We start from the raw sequence: 20519 nt of genomic DNA on the forward strand, positions 1-20519 counted from the left end.
CTCTTCCACGGTCCTGCCAATAATCCAATCTGAAAGTTTCAGGAGCATGATGTGGGAAATTGGATTACTGGCAGGACTGTGGAGAGTGACACATATTCAAAGTGGCACAAATGGCTGCCATCTTTGAGTAGGGCACTGCTGTTTCCTACTTGGGTCAAAATCTGACAGACAACAGATATGGTTCCTATGCAATGCATACGCTGCCCTCATTACGTTGGCAATTACTGAACTGTTACAAACTGACTAAAAGTGCTAATATACATACATAAATATATATTTGTGTACTTCAACGTCACGACACATTAGGTCTTTCCCTGAGGCACTGTTTTTTCTTGTTTGAATTATACTCATCTCAAATGTCTCTCCTGGTTTTCATGGCGATCTATATTGCCATGCAATTTGTAGACTTTTCCTAATACAGGCAACCAGGTGTTATTCTCTATGTATTGCAACATTATATGTTCACTGTATAACTTTTCTCCATCACTAAGCTTTTGGGAGACTGACCAAATATTCAAGTTGAGATTCACAATATGAAACAAAAAAGAAAGGAATCATTAGCGGAAAAAGGATGCTGTGAACAAAAGACAGCCACATTTCACTGTTTTAGCACATTCGCACTGGTTAAAAAGCAATTTACTAGGAAATAATTCCATGAGGACAGAGTGATGGTAACATAAATAGCTGTAGTTAGGACAACCAAGAAGGAAGATATTGGATACAATACACATGTAACATCCAAAGAAGAAAACGGTCTCCATGACCACAGGTGTGAGAAAATTGCTCAAGTCAGAAAAGCTCTGGTATCTGTGAAGTTTTGTCCACGACTCAAAAGAGAATTTTTCTAGCTGACTAATTCAAATGTAATTCCATCCATACAGGGCTGGTCCTTCCAAAAATTCCTGCTTTCCTGGTGTTTCCCGACACAGTGGCCCTGGATGGGTCCGATTTCCACTGTCCTCAGATCTTTCCCTTGCTTCTCTGGGAAAACAAACAGGTATAGCTGACATGGTGCTCATGAAGAAATGCCTATCGTGAGGGAAAACAGTGAAGAGCAGTGAACATTTCCTTAAAACTGAGGCAATACTTTGCTCTTCAGGGTCTCTGAAAATGTTCAGGTGTGAGTTTATTTGCAGCAAAATAATCATGTCAAACTTGTAATAAATACAGTAAAACTCTACAAGGTCCCAAACCACATATCTCTCAATGTCCCACAGTAACCCTGAAGCCAGTGCTTACACTTACAACACTTAGAGAGCCTCGGGGCTTTTTATCACAAAAGAAACGAAAACTCATTTTAACATATAGAGCTTTATGTTCATAGGAAAGCCAGGATATGTAAGCTCCACAGACGAAGGGACCACGCCTGTTTCATTTGCTCAAATACTGGAGCAAAATCAATGAGTTAAATATTTTTGTTCAGTAAATAAATAAAAAACAAAAGATGCTATTCTTACCTATTTAAGCCAGGTTTCTGAAGGTTTCTATCATCACATCTCTGTAGAGTTTCCTCTCAGCAAGATCCAGCAAAGCCCACTCTTCCTGGCTAAAGTCCATGGCCACATCTTCAAAGACCACTGAGTCATAAAACATTCCATACATTATGGATCAGCAAGGTACCATGTACTTCAATTATGTACAAGAATGTAGAGTGACGCTGATAGCCCTGGGGAACTGAGAATTCAAAGGGATTTGACACAAAGTTCTGTGTTCCACCAAGGTTTACCCTTGGGTATAGCCATCAGCCTTATCCCTTCACTAACTACATTCACTTCCTCACTTATTGCATCCTGTCTCATACACTTTCAACAAACAGAAATGATCTCTCTAAGGTTTTCGACCCACTGCAGGCTTACTCCTCTCTTTATGGCCTAGAACAGTTAGAAAACAGCAAAAATTAGAGAAATACGTTCATTCAGATCATCGCTTCCTTGTGAAAAAACAATTACACCTCCTTCCATAAGACCCACCAGAACACTCAACAAACATAAAACAAAGGGTGAACGCAAGACGAGGTATTAACAACTGGGAAACGCTGCAGAATGGCAGCTTTTCATTTTGCCACTCACAGCCACAGGAGGACCAAGAGCCCGCAGAAACTGGCAACCCAAGGCCCTGAGCTGGTCATATTTTCTTGAACTCTAGGAGATCAGAAGATGACAGGTTCACTTTCTGAAAAAAGAATATTCTTTTGCAGAATTATGAATTTTTACATGTCAGTCACCTATTTTTTGAAAAAATCGCTCTGTTATGTTCTGTCCTTTTCAGAAACAGGCAAAGGTAACAGAAGTTTAAAGAGCTCCGATGAGACAGGAAACAGGAGAATCCAGATCGCCACACAATTCTCAAATTTCAAGACCGGATGCAACTGTACATCAATTATTAGTGACTGTTTCCTCAAACTCATACATCCTCACATAAAGTCTACTGTTATGACAAAGAGTACTACCTCTGCATAAACAAGAACAGCATGCCCTTCTGTTTGCTAACCGGAAAGAGACTGTTTCCATCCTATAATGATTGCACAACATGATAAACATAATGTGACCAAGTTATACATGTAAACACTACTGAACTGGCGAATATTTTGTTACGTATGATTTCTACCACAAAAACAACTTCGTAAGTTGAAGTGTGGAGAGTTTACCTATTAAATTGCCTGCGAAGCCTAGGAAACAAAGACTTGCACATCAGCCCTCTAGAGGCTCCATTCCAGAATTCTCTCTTATTTGTAGCCCCTGGAAGTCACCCAACCATGACTACCTGAACCCCGACCAGTCGAATCCCCTGATCTGTAAGAGCGACCTCTGTGAAATAGCACCAATTCCTTGGCTTCCTCATGTCCTGCGGAAAACAAAGGCTGTAAAACAGAACAGTTTTAGAGTAAGAACACTCCTCATGTTAGGGAAGGGGTGACGTGAGCAGTGTATGTGATTTCTTATCAATCCAGGTGTGATGGGATCACAACAAACTCTTGAGCTAGAGCCAAATCCAAACGTCTCCTCCAGTGCAGCGGGCGAGGATCAAAACCCTAACGTTCATTAAACAAAGATAATAAAATTTTCCATGTACTGAGCAAGTATGATTTGTGAAAAGTTTCGCAGAACAATTTGCAACACATTAGCTCATTTATACCTCATAAGCCTCCTAAGTAGATATTTCAAACATTTTCTCGTTGAGTAAAGTTAGAGACAATCACATGCTCAATGTTGCCCACGTGGAATGCTGAGCCACGGTCAGGAGGAAGATCAGTTTGTCTTTGAAGGCTAAATTCCTAACAAATCCATTTCTGTTCATACGAATAGTTTTGTTGTTATCCTCGCTGTTATTCTCCAGCAACACCATGGATGATTTAGAGTCCTGCTGGATACTAGGGAGAAGAGACAAAAGAAACATCCTATTCAATTCACACAACCCGAGCTACTTCTGGCAAAGTCCTGTGTCTTGGACAAAACTTCTTCCCTTCAGACTCTTAACTGTGACTCCCTTCATTTATGAAAATTCATTTAGTTAATACTGACACACAGCCTACTTCATGTTGAAAAAGCAAATACAGCAATAAACAAAACAGAAACATCCAGATGAATATGGATAGTAACTTCTTTAAGTGTACACAGTAAACATATATATGTATATTCAAGCGGCAATACGTTCTACAGAAAATGCAGCACAGTAAGAGAATAAACAAGTAACACAACCAAGTTTATCTTTAGTAAAGTAGCACAGGGAGCAAAGTAATCATTTTAGAAAACATTAACTAGTGAAACCTGGCTTGGTAAGAGAAAAAAAGCACTTTCCATTCTGAAAAAACTGGAAGCAGACTATGATGATTCTAGAAACACTCATATACATTTCACATGCTCGTCAACCTCAACAAATCCCAACGCGGAGGTACAAGAGCCAAAGGGCTCCACTAACCTTCGTGCCCAGGAAGGGAAAGATATCTTGCTTATATCCAAGGAAAAAAAAAGTCATTAGCAGTAGGCTAAACATGTGACTTCGCAAAATGGGAAAAACAAAAGCAGCATAAGTGAGTATTGTAAAGAAAGTAACATAAAAGATAAAGACAACAGTAATGACACAAAACACAAAGGCTTCCAGTTTCTGATCCGATATATAAGGAGCTTGGAAGTTATCACTTCCATCCTCACAAGAAAAAAATCTGAATATCCAAAACTCAGAACATTGAAGACACAATTGCTTCCCCAAAACTGGAGAGCCGCATAAGCAGCTACAGAGAATCATACCAGAGCAAAAACCTAGGAGCAGAACCCACCTCTACGATCAGCATCAGCATAGGAAAACTTAAAATGCAACTGATGAATTGCTGGAAGGTCACTGCGGACAAATTCCGGGTTAAAAATGCTGGGGGGCCCAAACTTAGGTGAATCCACAGAGTTTTGTTGAGTTTTACCTGCAAGAACCCTATCAGGTCCTCAGTGTGACCATCAGAGAAAAATTTCCTAGTGCTTCCTTCCAGTAGGGGGAAGAGGAAAAGCAGCCATTTCAAAAATTTCCCAGAGAATTCTGTTCTCCCTAACAAGGTCTCCCTCAAAAGAATTCACTTTACCAGAGTCTACCTGACCTGCGGTAGTGAAACACCCAACTTCAGCCTCATCTAGGCTTCCTGTCTCATGAAAGTGGGTGAGGGGAGAAGAGAGGAGCACTTGTAGGCTCCCTGCCCAGGGCACAGACTCACTAAGTCTGACAATCATTGGACCATCTCAGGCTTCCCTTTTGCCCTCATCTTACCTCTTCATCCATAGCGCTCTTACATAATAACAAGATTACAACAGAAAAGAACTATCAGTCTCAGACCTGATTTAAGAAGTATCTCAACAACCCAAACACAACAAGAAAAAAAGCACATCAGAGCAACTGACAGCTACAACAAACAATAAACACCGCCCAGCGTCTAGCTAGAAAAAAATAAAACCTCGTAACAAAGGCCTATTTATTCACCTCAGTTCCTTCTACTTAGTATATAATAATCCCAGCCTTTCAACAAAAACCCACTAGGCATACTAAAGACAAAGGCACAGCTTGAAGAGACAGTGCAAACATCAAAATCAGTCTAAAATATAGCAGATATTTCGTAATCATCAAACCAAAAATTCCAAATTACATGGTTTATTAACATGCTACAAATGCCAATAATATAGCATATGTAACAACACATAAAGAAATAGAAACTGTAACAAAGAAATCAAATGAATTGCTAAAAATCAACTGTCAGTAACAGAAATGAAAAGTGCCTTTAACAAATTCCTCAAATGACAGGACAAAGCCAAAGAAAGAAGCAGTGAGCTTGAGGGTGTGTTAATAAACACTCAAAACTGAAATGCAAAGAGAAAAAAAGAATGAAAAAAATGGAACAGAATATTCAAAAACTGTGGGACAATTAGTAAAAGAGAGTCATCCACGTATTGAGAATACCAGAAAGGAAAGACAACAGAAACAAAAAGAAGAGCTATTTGAGGTAACGATGACTGAGAAATTTAGAAAATCTATGATGCACACCAAACGAAAGACCCAGGAAGTTCAGGAAATACCCAGCAAGATAGATAGCAAACTACACCTAGTGATGGGAAAGAGAGGGAACTGCACAAAATCTAAGAGAAAACACTGTAAGAAACCAGAGTGGGGAAAAATCACCTATTGAAACGCACTGTTAAGAATTACATCAGATTTGTCTTAAACAACCATGAAGACAAGGGAAGACTGGAATGAAACATTTAGTGTTCGTTGAGAGAGGAAAAAAAAAAAAAGACGACTAAACTAGAATTCTGTATCTAGCAAAATAAACCTTCAAAAGAGAAGGAGAAAAATGGAAAATAACAAGTGTTGGCAAATATGTGGAGAAACAAACCATCATCTATTGCTGGTGGAAACGTAAAATGGTACAGCTGTACAACTACTATGGAAAAGTTTGGCAGTTCCTCCGAAAGTTCACTATAGAACTACAATATGACCCAGCAATCCCACTCCTAGGCAAATACACAAAAGAATTAAGAACAGAAATCTGTACGCCAATATTCATTGCAGCAATATTCACAATAGCCAAAACATGGAAACAACCTAAATGCCCATCAACAGATGAATGGATGAAAAACATACAATCCAGCCACACAACGGAATATTGCTTAGCTATAAAAGAAATGAAATCCTGATAGATGCTACAGTATGGATGAACTTTGAAAACATTATGCTGAGTGAAATTAACTCAGTCTAAAAAAGACAAATACCACATGATCCAACTTCTACAAAATAGGCAAACGTATAGTGACCAAACTTACTAGTGATTACCAGGGGTGGGAAAGAGTGAGAAAAGAAGGTTCATTGCAGAGGGGGCACTGAGTTACTGCTACTGGTGGTGCAATAAAAAAGGAAAAGATAGTGGCAATAATTGCACAACACTTCAGAGTAATCAACTTCACTGTTATTGCTGTTGTTCTCAAGTTGCCATTCAGTCAATTATAACTCAAGGCGACCCCACATGTGCACAGTAGAACTGCTCCATAGAGTTTTCAAGGCTGTGACCCTTTGGAAGCAGATCAACAAGTCTGTCTTCCAAGGAGCCTGTAGCTGGATTTGAATAGCCAACCTTTCGGCTAGCAGTCAAGTGCTTAACCATTTTCACCACCCATTAGATTATACAAGTAAAAATTACTCAATAGGCAAATGCTTTGTTACATAGATTTTTATTACAATTAAAAATATACTTTAAAAAGGATGAAAGAGAAGGATGTTTCCATACAAATATGAGGAAAATTGGTGACCAGTATAACTTTCCTGCAAGAAATGGTAAAAGAAGTTCTTCATGGAAAAGAAAAATGATATGGATTAGAAACCCAGATCTACATTAAGAAGTACAGCCATAAAGCTCCTTAGAGGCAAGGATGGTGAGACCTTGTCTCACATACTTTGGACATGTTATCAGGAGGGGCCAGTCCCTGGAGAAGGATATCATGTTTGGTAAAGCAGAGGGTCAGCAGAAGAGAGGAAGACCGTCAAAGACATGGAGTGACACAGTGGCTGCAACAGTGGGTCAAGCTTAACGATTGTGATGATGGCACAAGATAGGTCAGTGTTTCATTCTATTGCACGTAAGATCACTATGAGTCTGAGCCAACAACAAAAACCCTGTATCTTTGGTTATAATCTCATTAATGAGGCAGTATTAGCACACGGAGTGTCTTGAGTAATCTCTTTTGAGATATATGAGGAGATTAAACAAGCAGCAAGAAAAAAGAGATGGAGGAAGACACATGCCATGGTACATGAAGATCACTAAGAGGCCAAGGAGGAAGAAGCTGAAAAGAGACAAGGACCTTACCCCAGAGTTGACAGAGAAAGCCTTCCACTATTGTTGGCGCCCTGAATTCAGACTTTTAGCCTCCTAAACTGTGAGAAAATAAATTTCTGTTTGTTAAAGCCACCCGCCTGTGGTATTTCTGTTATGGTAGCATTAGATCACCAAGGCAAATGGTGTGCCGACCACTCAGATGGGGAAGGCTACAAGGGGAGCACATTTTATGGAGAGGATGCAGAGGTTACTTACAGTATGTTGAGACCCAAATGAGAAAAGACATCAAAGAGAATGAGACACTATATTCCTATAAGAAAAGATTATGGAGCAATTAAAATGAATTAACAGCCATGGAAGAGTTATCCTAATGAGAATTTGAACCAAAGGGACTGACATAAAAAGTACACAAAGTATTATTCTATTTGTTTATACCATAAAAACCATCAAAAAGAAAAATACACTGATTCAGGGATGCATATACTGGAAAAAGTACAGCCAGAATGTGCCTTAGAAGTGAGGATGGTGAGACCACATCTCGCGTACTCTGGACATGTTATCAGGAGGGACCAGTCCCTGGAGAAGGACATCTTCCTTGGTAAACTAGAGGGTCAGCGAAACAGAGGAAGTCCCTTAACAACACGAAGTGACACAGTGGCTGCTACAATGCACTCAATCACAGCAACAATTGTTAGGATGGCACAGGACCGGGCAGTGTTTTGCTCTGTTGTACACAGGGTCACCAGGAGTTGCAACTGACTCGGCACCTAACAACCAGGGTCACATAACAACGTGTGTATACATTTTTTATGAGAAACTAACTTGAACTGTAAACTTTCACCTAAAGCACAATTTGAAAAGAAAGACATGAAAGAAAGAAAAGACCAAAGTGGATGTCAGAAAAGACTAAAAAACTTGCTCTTGAACATGAATAACTAAAGCAAAAGGAAGAAATGAGCTGAGCATAAGATTTCAAAGAACAGCTCGAGAAGACAAAAGTATCATAATGACATATGCAAAGACCTGGAGATAGAAAACCAAAAGGGAAGAACACGCTCAGTGTTTCTCAAGCTGAAAGAACTGAAGAAAAAATTCAAGCCTTAAGTTCCAATATTAAAAGACTCGGCAAAAAATTGAATGGTGAAGGAAGCGTCAAAAGAAGACAGAAGGAATACACTACTGTACCAAAAAGAACTGGTCAGTGTTCAACCGTGTCAGGTAGTAGCCGACGATTAAGAACCAATGGTACTGAAGGAGGAAGTCCAAGCTATGCTGAAGACACTGGAGAAAAACAAGCCTCTGGGAATTGACGAATACCAATTGAGATGTTTCTACAAACAAATGCAGAGCTAGATGTGCCCACTATCTATGCTAAGAAATTTGGAAGACAGCCCACCGACTGGAAGAGATCCCTATTTATGCCTATTCCAAAGAAAGGTGATCCAGACTTCCAGGCAACATGGCGCTATAGTCAGAAGCACCACGCCGTCCCGCCGCAGGAAAGATCCGAAAAACTAAGTCAAACAGAGTCACACGTCAATCCTGAAACCCTAAGCATCAAATAAAGAGATAAAGAACTCAGCCAAGCACCGAATGGAATAAGAAGCCGACCAAGAACAGAAAGCGAGGAGAGATATGTGCAGAGGTCCCCTATCAGCTACCACAGCACAGATCCACCATCTTGGACTCCTATCAGAGATCAGTGAACAAGGGGTACGAGAAAGCAACTTAATGGAGCTTCCAGCAGGAGACAGAACTGGTAACCAGCAACATAGGTTTTCCCACCTCCCACCCTTCTTCACCCCTACTCAGCCTCCTCTGCTTTTTACAACCACCGTCTCATGGCCAGGAAGCACCCACTTCACCCCGGTATCACTTGGATTCCACCCGCCCACACAGGCCGGCTCTGAGTGCCGTTTGTTGGCTGCTGGTGTTGCTTTTTTCCCCTTCTTTAGATTTCTTCCTTACCTCTCACTACCTCTCCCTCCTTTCTCTCAAATACCTGGCTCCGTGCGCCATCTTTGCTTCTTCTTGAAAGGCTGCAAACACTGCTTGACTGTGAAGCTGCTTCCCAACTCGTGCTGCAGTGCTGGTCGGACCCCCGCGGCTTTCATTATTTGTTTGCCCTGATTTGTTCTGTTTTGATTTCTTTGTTTTCTTTTTTTCTGGCCTTGGGAGCCCCTTCTAGCCAGGCAGTACTGCGCAGCTTGGAAGCTACTCCCTTACTCGGCGCACACACACAGGGACATCCCTGGGGGCAATTCTTTTGTTTTGTTTGTTTGTTTTGGTTTTTCTCTTGTTTTGTTCTCTTTCTTACTCCCTTTTTACCTTTCATTTTCAGTTTCTTGATTTATTCATTGTTTATTTTACCCTTTTGGTTTTTTTTCTTTTGTTTTTCCCCATTTCTCAGTCTCTCATCTCTCCACTCCAATAGCAAGCTCCCTTAGCACCCCTTTTTTGTTTGTTTTTGGCCCTGTTCCTCTCCTTTCTCTCCTCTTTCCCATACCCATCTTAGCTCCACACATCATAATCTACCCCCTCCTTCCTGCCTACCTGCACCATGCGCTGAACATCACACTCCCAAGCAGCACAGGTACGGCCTATTGGAACCTGCCCTGCACTGATTCCCGGTCCGCACTGTCAGCCCTGGTACATGCCACAAACCATTCCCAGCAACTCCCTTGCAGCCGGACCTGTCCTGTTATACCATACCTGAGTGACTGACCCTGCCCACTGGAGAAGGAGCTGAAAAGTATCGTGCCCACAGACGAGCAAAGAACGCACAGCCTGCCTGCTCAAACATAACCAAATTAAAAAAAAAAAAAACAGGATGAAACAAATCTACAATCAATAAATGAAGAAAATAACCACTGAATGCCCTGAAGACAGCAGACAACATCAAAACATTTACAAAAACCGGACAGGATGTTTCCGGTCGGCGTCCAGAATAAAACACCAAATGACTTTCCAGTAGAAAAGGCAATATACCTAACTGATAGAGAATTCAAATCTCTAATATTTAGAATTATCCAAGACTTGAAGCAAAGAGCAGACAAAAATGAGGAAAAAATAGACAAATTCATGGAAGGGACAGACAAATTCATGGAAAATACAGACCACAAAACAGAAGAATTCAAGAAAATAATACAGGAACATACTGCCAAAATAAATTCACAACTAGAAATCCTACAGAAACAACAATTAGAAATCCAAAAGATAAACAAGATTTCATAAATGGACAGTGTCACAGAAGGGCTGAGGAGCAGGTTTGAAAGGATGGAAGACAGGATCAGCAAAATTGCAGACAAACACTTGGACACCACTCTGAAGACAAATCAGAAAACAGAATGAAAAAAAATGAAGAAACCCTGAGAATTATATGGGATACAATCAAAACCAAAAATCTGCAAGTGATCAGAGTTCCAGAATGGGTAGAAAACAGAAAACACAGATAGGATCACTGAAGAATTGCTAACAGAAAACTTCCCCAATATCATGAAAGATGAAAAGCTGACCATTCAAGAAGCTCAACAAACCCCATGTAGGATAGACCCCAAAAGAAAATCACCAAGGCATAGCATAATGACACTCGCTAAAACCAAAAACAAACAATCCTAAGAGCAGCTCCAGAAAAACAAGTCACATACAGAGGAGAAGCAGTAAGACAAAGCTCGGATTATCTGGCAGAAACCATGCAGGCAAAAAGGCAATGGGACGACATATACAAAACCTTGACTTGCCAGCCAAGAATAACATATCCTGCAAAACTCTCGTTCAAATACGATGGTGAAATTAGGTCATTTCCAGATAAACAGAAATTAACGACTATGTAAAAACCAAACCAAACTCACCAGATTTATTAAAACGAGTCCTTTGATCTGAGAACAAACGACATCAGACCACAGGCTGAATACAGGACTCAGGATTGTACTAGCCAAATACCAACCTAGGAAATGAACTCTTAAGGACTATACAAAACCAAAAGAATTACTAGACGTTTATCTGTAAATGACAACAGCATCAGAACAACAACAGATGGAATAAACGATGTAGGTATAGAACCTTCTAACGGAAAGAAAGGCAAAGCGATACCAATTAATAATAGACTTGTTCAAATCTAGGAATATAAGGGTAAATTTCAACGTAACCGCAAAGAAAGTTAACAAACCTACTCATCAAAATGAAGAAAAACAAAGTCTCAGTGAAAACAAAACCTACAAAAACAAAAGAAATGAAAAAAAAATCCACAAACGAAAGGAATTTAGCACAGGAGCGTTTAAGAGGAACAAAGAAAACATCAGCACAAAAAAAAAAAAAAGCACTACAAAATGCAATCCCACTCCTAGGAATATATCCTAGAGAAATAAAAGCCATCACACGAATAGACATATGCACACCCATATTCATTGCAGCATTGTTCACAATAGCAAAGAAAAAAGGAAACAACCTAGATGCCCATCAATAGATGAATGGATAAACAAACTATGGTACATACACACAATGGAATATTATGCAAAGATAAAGAACAATGATGAATGTGTGAAGCATTTCATGACATGGATGAAACTGGAGAACATTATGCTGAGTGAAATAAATCAATCACAAAAACACAAATATTGTATGAGACCTCTACTGTAAAAACCCGTAAAAGTTTACACACAAAAAGAAATAATCTTTGTTGGTTATGAGGGATGGCTGGGGTGGGGGGGAACCAAATGGACAATAAATAAGTGGTTACTTTGGTGAAGAGTAAGACAGTACACACCGGGGAAGCCAACACAGCTTGTACAAGGAAAGGTCATGGAAGCTCCATAGACACATCCGAACTCCGAGGGACTGAACTGCTGGGCGGAGGGCTGTGGGGACCATGGTCTCAGGGAACGTCTAGCTCAATTGGCATAACACAATTTATAAAGACAATATTCTACATTCTACTTTGGTGAGTAGCGTCTGGGGTCTTAAACGCCTGTGAGCAGCCATCTCAGATGCTCCAGTGGTCTCACCTCTTCAGGGGCAAGGGAGAATTAAGAGAACATGATGCAAGGAAAAAATCAGTCCAAAGGACTAATGAACCACAGTTACCATGGCCTCCACCAGACTGAGTCCAGTACAGCTAGATGGTGCCCAGCTACCACCACTGACTGCTCTCACCGGGACCACAATAGAGTGTCCTGGACAGAGCTGGAGAAGAATACAGAACAAAATTCTAACTCACAAAAAAAGACCAGATTTATTGGCCTGAAAGACTGCAGAAACCCTGGAGTATGGCCCCTGGACACCCTTTTAGCTCAGTGGTGAAATCACTCCCGAGGTTTACCGTTTGGCTGGGGACTGGATAGCCCCATAAAACCAAACGGGACTAATGGGGCACAGCAGTCCAGGGACAAGGACTAGAAGTCAGGAGGGGACAAGAAAGCTGGTGATAGGGAACTCAAGTTTGAGAAGGGACAGTGTTGACATGTCCTGGGGTTAACCATTGTCATAGGGCAATATGTGTACTGTCTAATGAGAAACTGTTCTGTAAATCTTCATCTAAGTTACAAAAAAAAAACAATTATCTATGTGAGATCAAATTGATAACAGCGACTCAAAAGGTTTGATGGGAAGCCTAGGGGGCAGTGAGTTGAAGATAATGGTGATGGAATAATTTGGAAAAGGATAGTGAGAATAACAGCACAACTAGAAGAATGTAACCGATGTCACTGAATCGTACATGTAGAAACATTTGAAATGGTGTAACTTTGGCTATATTTTCACAAAAAAAAAAAAAATCTTCCAACGTCGAAAAGGGAAAGTGTTGACATGTCATGGGGTTGTTAACCAATGTCATAAATATGTGTACTGACTGTTTAATGAGAAACTATTTGTTCTGTAAACCTTCATCTAAAGTACAATTTAAAAAAAACAAACTGAAAGTGACAAAAAAGAAAGCTGATCCAACAGAATGTGGAAACTATCAAACTATCATTAGTATCATATGCAAGTAAAATTTTGCTAAGGATCATTCAAAACCAGATGTAGCAGTACATCGACAAAGAACTGCCAGAAATTCAAGCCAGATTCAGAAGAGGACATGGAACGAGGGATACCACAGCTGATGTCAGATGGATCATGGCTGAAAGCAGAGAATACCAGAAGATGTTTACCTGTGTTTCACTGACTATGCAAAGGCTGTGTGGTTCACAACAAATCATGGATAACACTGTGAAGAATGGGAATTTCACAACACTTAATTGTGCTCACAAGGAACCTGTACATAGAAGCAGTCATTCAAACAGAACAAGGGGTTACTGCATGGTTTAAAGTCAGGAAAGGTGTGTGCCAGGGTTGTATTCTTTCACCATACTTATTCCATCTGTATGCTGAGCAAATAATCAGAGAAGTTGGACTATATGAAGAAGAACGCAGCATCAGGATTGGAGGAAGACTCATCAACAACCTGCGTTATGCAGATGACACAACCTCGCTTACTGAAAGTGAAGAGGACTTGAAGCACTTACTGATGAAGATCAAAGCCTACAACCGTCAGCATGGATTACAAGTCACTGAAGAACTGAGTAACAAGTGAATCTACAGAAAGCTCAAGAGAGGCACAACGAAACAAGAGACAGCCTATGGATGAAGACCTGGACGATAAGCCTATAATACTAGCAACACTATTGGTAATACTCAGAAACTTCCAAATACAGACAGTAATAATCTTCAGACAGAAGATAACTTTCTCAAGATTTAGATAAACTTTGGAGTAACTTTTATAAGTTAAAATAAATATTCCTCAGAGTTTAAGAAGTTTATATCCATTAAATTGAAAAATTCTCAGTAGAAACACAACCAGTGATCTAGAAATTTTCATCCAGTGGAAACTGTAAATCCAAAAACTTTAATACATCTCATGGGATGACAGAACACTTTAATTGCAGATTTTAATTCAAGACTACGGAGAACATCAACAATTAGAGGATTAAATCCCAGCTCCAGGCACAGGTGGGAGGACAAGGACCTAGACTGGGGAGTCATGCTTTCCACACACCTCAATGCCTCAAGGCAAAAGTCTTCCCCATTAGGCGAAAAGTGGGTCTGGAGACCCCACACAGGACCCAGCTGGACTCAGCTGGACTCATTGTCCTCAGCTTCATGCCTTTGTGACATCAGAACACTCACATCACCCAAGACCCCACGAACAGTCAGGGTCTCCCCCTGCGAACTCTCCCCCACTTTTCTGGCCCATAACACAGGGTAAGAGGGGGAGCTGTGGTTTTAGAACTGCACAGAAATTGTTCCAGTGCCTGGGGAGAGTCAAGAACACTGCTCAGAGAGATGGGCCAAGGACGGCTCTGGAGGGTGGGGCTCAGCCTCCACAGCCAGAGCTGCTCCGTCTTCAGGATCTTGTCAGCAGACTCTGTCATTCAACACAGAGCACCAAGGCCCAGGGTGGGGACGTTAACACCCCACGGTGACAGCTCTGGGAGTCAAAGAAGGAAGGTGACCCCAGCATTCACGTCTTGAAAAGCCACATGGCTACAGAAGAAGTGTCCGGTGGCAGTGGAGCAGGGCATCAGGGTGTCTCCTAGGGCTCAGTCCCTTGGCCTCCTCTGCCATTTTTCTTCTTCTTTGAGGAACCAGTCCCGCAGCACACAGCTGCTCCCCCAACAATTCATATCCAGCCTCACGCGCTTATGGTAAGGAGAACCCAGTTCTCCGTAGAACTCACCATTTCCTTCTCCAGCTTCTGGAAGTCTAAGGGAATGTCGTCTCTGAGCCCATGAAGCCACATCAGGAAGAGGGACGGGAGTGGAAGCAGAGCACTGGGCAGTTTGGAGGCAGATGAATAATGTTTGGTCCACACACCAGACAGCAGTTGAAACACTTCCTCTTGAATTACAAATATGCATAATGGTTGCTCTAAGTCTCCATCTGCCTGGACTGGACTCGTTCTCCTTGCATCACACCTGAGACCTGAAATGGAAGAAGGATGGGGAGGAAATAGTATTGAGAAGCAGGGAGTGACAGGTCTCTGGCCTCCTCCCAGGCTCAGGGCCACGCTCCACCCTGAGGGCATTTGCACTGAAGGCAGAACAGGCTCCAGCCTCCAGGGCACACACCTGCATTCTTCATGTGGCTCCATGGGCCTCTTCTTTCTGCCAGCAAGGTCACAGATGGAGGAATTTACTTATCCCAGGAAGCAACCAGACCTGGCCAGACTGTAAAACTTGAACCTGATTCCCTCCAGGGAGTCAGGGGTCCAAGGTTGAAGTTGTGGGCTCACCTGTGTAACTTTCTCCCTTATACATGAACACACGCACTGTTATTTGACAGCAATGTGGGCAAACTGTCAGGAAGAACATATTTTTCAACTTTTGTCAATGAACTCATGGTTCATTCACTTTTACTTATGTGCAGTTAAAACCCTTCTTCTGCACTTTTAAAACAATTTTCTGTTTCATTTATAGCTTTGTAATATGGAGCCCTGGTGGCACAGTGGTTAAGAGTTCGGCTGCTAACCAAAAGGTTGGCAGTTCCAACCCACCAGCTGCTCCTTAGAAACCCTACGGGGCAGTTCTACTCTGTCGTATAGGGTCGTTAGGAGTCAGAATTGGCTTGATGGCAATGGGTAGGGTTGGGTTGGGTTTGGTTAATATGTGTATTTTTCCGGTTGCTTTTACAATTAACATTTCTTTCTTTCCCTTGAGTTTTTTTCCCCCTTTGTTTTCAAACCATGACACCACCAACCCCTAAACTTTTAAGAAATCTGGGAGGATTCCAGAACGCACTGTTTTTCAGTATTATAATCAATCAATCAGGAAATCATGAGGTTTTCTCTGAGGAGCATCCCTCCCCGGTGTTCCCATTTCTTTCCACCCTGCTCCCCTCCAAGCTGCCTCCTAGTCTTCCATTTCTTGGCCTCAGGTCAATGTTCTCTCTCTCGCGTCATCTTTATGTCAGCATCTCCCCTTTCAGCATTACCCTTCCTTTTATCACTTTCTCTCACAGCACTAATTTTAATTCACATCCTTATTTCTGGTCTTATATCCAGCATAACCTAAAAGCTTGTTCAGTTATGTAGACTCGAGCCCAACCCCAGAACGGCTGAATCAAAATCTGCATTTTAGCAAAATCCTCGGGTTATCCACGTTGTTTTAGTTATCTAGTGCTGCCAATAACAGAAATACAAGCGGATGGCTTTAACAAATTTATTGTGTCACAGTCTAGGAGGCTAGAAGACCGAATCAGGGCGCCAGCTCCAGGGGAAGGCTTTCTCTCTCTCTATCGGTATTGGGGGAAGTTCCTTATCATCAATCTTCCCCTGGTGTAGGAGCTTCTCAGCATAGGGACTCCAGGTCCACAGGATGCGCTGTTCTCCCGGCTCTTCCTTCTTGGTGGTATGAGGTCCCCATATCTCTCTGTTTGCTTCTCTCTTTTATATCTCAAAAGAGATTGACTCAAGATACAACCTAATCTTGTAGACTGAATTCTATCTCGTTAACGTAACGGCCTCTACTTCTGCCTTACTAACATCACAGAGGAAATCCTGGTGGTGTAGTGGCTAAGAGCTATGGCTGTTAACCAAAAGGGTGGCAGTTCGAATCCACCAGGCGCTCCTTGGAAACCGTGCAGGGCAGTTCTACCCTGTCTTATAGGGTCGTTATTTGAAAATCAACCCGACGGCAACGGGTACTGGCTAACATCATAGAGGTAGGATCTACTACACACAGTAAAATCACTTCAGATGACAAAACGGTGGACAATCACACAACACTAGGAATCAGGGCATAGCCAATTTGACACACATTTTTGTGGGGGCCACAATTCAATCCATAACACTCACATTCAAGTATGAGAAGCACTCACTGATCTATAGCCTGTAACCCAAGGAACGAGCATTCCATCAATGGATGCCCTGTGAACCATCCACATCTACATGCTATCACTGCACTGTCTTCCTGATCCACAACCAATCTCCATGTCTAGGCCTCCTCAGTCTTCCCTAATTGGCTCACAAGCTCCTGCCTGACCATTCAATCACGGTTGTCACTCCCAAATCTACTGGCAGCACAGGAACTGCTCCATACCCGGCAGTGGCTGTCCACCAGCCTTCAAAGAGCCCAGAGTAGTCAGTATGGTTCTAAACCACCGGCTGCCGTTGCCTCCTCCAATCAAGCTGCCTTGCACAACACCCCCCTCTACCCACACATTGTTTTCTCGGCTTCAATCATCTCTGACTTTCATCAAGGAATGGATACGGGTTCTTTGTCGCCTCAGGAATTTATTTAAACACTCATTCTTTCCAGCTGAAACACTCTTCCACCCCACCCATAAAACATGTTATCAGCCCTACACAGCCATGCGTGTAGCTAAATAAAACCAATTTTCTGAATCTTCGCTTCGATAATTTTCCTTTTCAAGCTGTCTAACCTCTCAGGTTAGGTCCTTTCAATACAGGTACCACATGTCCCTGGTTTTTCACTAGTTATTTAAAACTGTCTCCCATGCTAGACTATAACTCTAGGGCAGACACTCTGTATTTTCTTTACTTGTTCCTTCTGGCCTATGACACTGATCATCGAGGACACACACAGATTATCACCTGCTGTATATACTCTTGAGCAGCACTATCCAAGAGACCTTTCTGTGAAGATAGACATGTTCTCTTTCTGCACAGGCCCATATGGTAGTCTCTAGCCCCATGTGCCTATTTACCACAGAACATATGAATAATACAACTAAGAAACTGTACTTTTTTTTCTTTTAGTTTTAGTTAACTTTAATTGTTGTATATACTCTTGAGCAGCACTATCCAAGAGACCTTTCTGTGAAGACAGCCATGTTCTCTTTCTGCACAGGCCAATAGGGTAGCCTCTAGCCCATGTGGCTACTTACCACTGAACACATGACTAGTACAACTGAGGAAATGAACTTTTCCTTTTAGGTGTAATTTATTTTAATTGAAATAGCAACCTCTGGCTGGCAACCACAGCTCTAGTGGACTCACTAGAACTCTAGGCGAGCAACACAGCAGGGAGGGTGTGAAAGCTGCCGTCAGCACAATGCAGAGCCTCACAGCTGTTTGTTTGCTGGAAGCCTGTCACACAGGGAAGAAGAACAGGTAAAAGCCAAGGTCACATTCAACTTAATTTGCCTGTATTTACATGATGAAGGTTAATGTCGACTAAACTAGATTTACCCCATTCTGAAAACTGCAATGATATTTAAACATACACGCGTGGGTGTAACGGGGGTAGGGGGCACTGTCTGAGAAGGTGACATTTGAAGTCAGACCTGTATTATAAGAATTACCGAATTCCTATGATTAAAGTTTTTCTCCAACCAGAAAACATAGCTGGTGCAAAGGCTGAGAAGCAGGAAAATCTTGTTCGTGTGTGCGCGCGCATGCACGTGTTCGTCTGCGTGTGCATGTGTGCTGGGGCATTGGCAGATGAGGCCAAAGAGTCTGGCTGAGGCTGGAGTGTAAAGAAACAGAAAAGAGAATAAAGGGGCGCCCCTGGAGGTGGGGGGGTAAGGGTGACAAACTAGAAATTCTGCCTCGCCCACTAAAGATATTTTTGAGTTGTTTTTTCAGTTTCTAACCTTCCTGGAAAATCCCCACCTGGGTGTTAGAGGCTGGTGGCTTGAACCAGTGCAGACCAGCTGCGGCCTGCAACCCACGTGCAGGGAAGGTTCCCGTGTTCTTAAGCTGACGTATGCAGAACACAAGTGCCATTAAAAGACCCGAAGGAAGCAAAGTGCTGCAGTACAAAACGGAGGGAAAACATTCGGAAGCGAAAGGTCCGACACCAGCATCCGGCCCAGACATCTTCCCCTGTCCCACTGCTATTCTGCATATGATTCCCCAGAAATTTAATGAAGATGTACAACCTCCTTATTCTGCCGCCCCATAAATATGCACGCCTCTCCAGCGGGCAGCCTGACCGGAGAACATTTCTCCTGGCTCCTTGCTTGCTGCCCTCCACAAGCATGCATGTAGCTAAATAAAACCAGTTTTCTGAATCTTCGTGTAAGGAACTTTTTAAGCAGTCTCATCTGACTCCTGGGTTAGGTGGTTTTATTACAGGTATCAGGACCCTGCATTTCTCACGCGCCCCCTGTGCCGCTGACGCCGCTGACCCGAGAAGCACGCGTGTGCGCGGCGAGGGTTCCCACGACCTCACCTGTGAACGCACCGAGAGAGCCCAGAGGAGTCAGCAGGACGCGGCCAGGCGGCGGCGGCTCCCCGGCTACAGGGAGTCCCGAGGCTCTGGGAGACCAGGAGTGCGCGGGGAGCGGGCGCAGCGCCCTCAGACCCGGGACAGGACCTGCGGGTCACCGGCTAGCGGAGCGGGCCCACCGGCGACAGGGCCACACCGACCTCACAGACGAGCAGCAGGGACACAACCTGGGCTGCCGACCGAGGACGCTCACTTCCGCTTCCGGTATTGGAAAGCTCGGTGTCCGTGCGGGAACCCAGAGCGCAGCAACTTGGGACCATAGGGATCAGTGGTTCCCACTGGTGTTTGGGATCCACTACGGCTGTCCTTATTTCCTCTATAGTAAGAAGCCTGTGATTTAAATGCGTATATGAGCTGAAACGCGGATTTAAGTAATCAAAGATACCCTTGGGGAGCAAAGGGAGTTGGTATTTGCCTTGTCAAAGTGGCGTAACTGCTAAAAAAAAAAAAAAGTAATCTGCAAAGTAAGTGGTTTTCGAGGGGTCTCAAAGGAGCCCGTCCTGAGGGGGCGAGGGGGAGCCCATCCTCAGGGGGCCAAGAGGAGGCCTGCATGGCTGAGAGGAGCTGAGAGAGATGTCCTGCCCTGAAGAAGGGAGACTTTGCCTACATACTTCCTGCTCCTGCTCCAGAGTTGTAGCTTGTTGATCCTGATCCCCAGTGGTACCCTGTTACCTACTTAATAAACCACTTTAGTGTATGCCCACCTTGTGAGTTCTGTGAGACTTTACAGTGAATTGCCAAACCCAAATGGGTAGGGAACAGTGCTGAGAGGAGAGAGAGTAACTGGTGTCAGAGATGGCGTGGTACATACAGCAGCTTCGAGAATATGGAAATCTGGGATATATTTGACCTCCGCCTCATAGAAATTGGCTTTGTGCAGATTCTGGTAGTTGAAATTATTTGTACAATACTAAAATATTATTTTTACTCTAGTCAATATTAATTCATGATCTTATTAATTTTATAGCTTGAATAATACTCCGAGGCTT

General features: G+C 42.6%; 1 long non-coding RNA gene across 2 annotated transcripts; it reads right to left on the reverse strand.

The window, feature by feature from the left end:
• Nucleotides 1–80: 80 nt before the first annotated feature.
• On the reverse strand, nt 81–19695 carry LOC111822150 (uncharacterized). Of its 2 annotated transcripts, none has more exons than XR_002825419.1 (4): nt 19474–19695; nt 14337–15262; nt 1458–3370; nt 81–1029 (listed from the first exon to the last, which is right to left on the reverse strand). It is a non-coding gene; the product is annotated as an uncharacterized LOC111822150 (long non-coding RNA). The 2 variants fall into 2 exon arrangements; XR_002825420.1 differs by having other exon boundaries at nt 89–1029; nt 15018–15262.
• Nucleotides 19696–20519: the final 824 nt, after the last annotated feature.

The sequence above is a fragment of the Trichechus manatus genome, unplaced genomic scaffold (assembly GCF_000243295.1).
Source record: "Trichechus manatus latirostris isolate Lorelei unplaced genomic scaffold, TriManLat1.0 scaffold00134, whole genome shotgun sequence".
Lineage (NCBI taxonomy): Eukaryota > Metazoa > Chordata > Mammalia > Sirenia > Trichechidae > Trichechus > Trichechus manatus.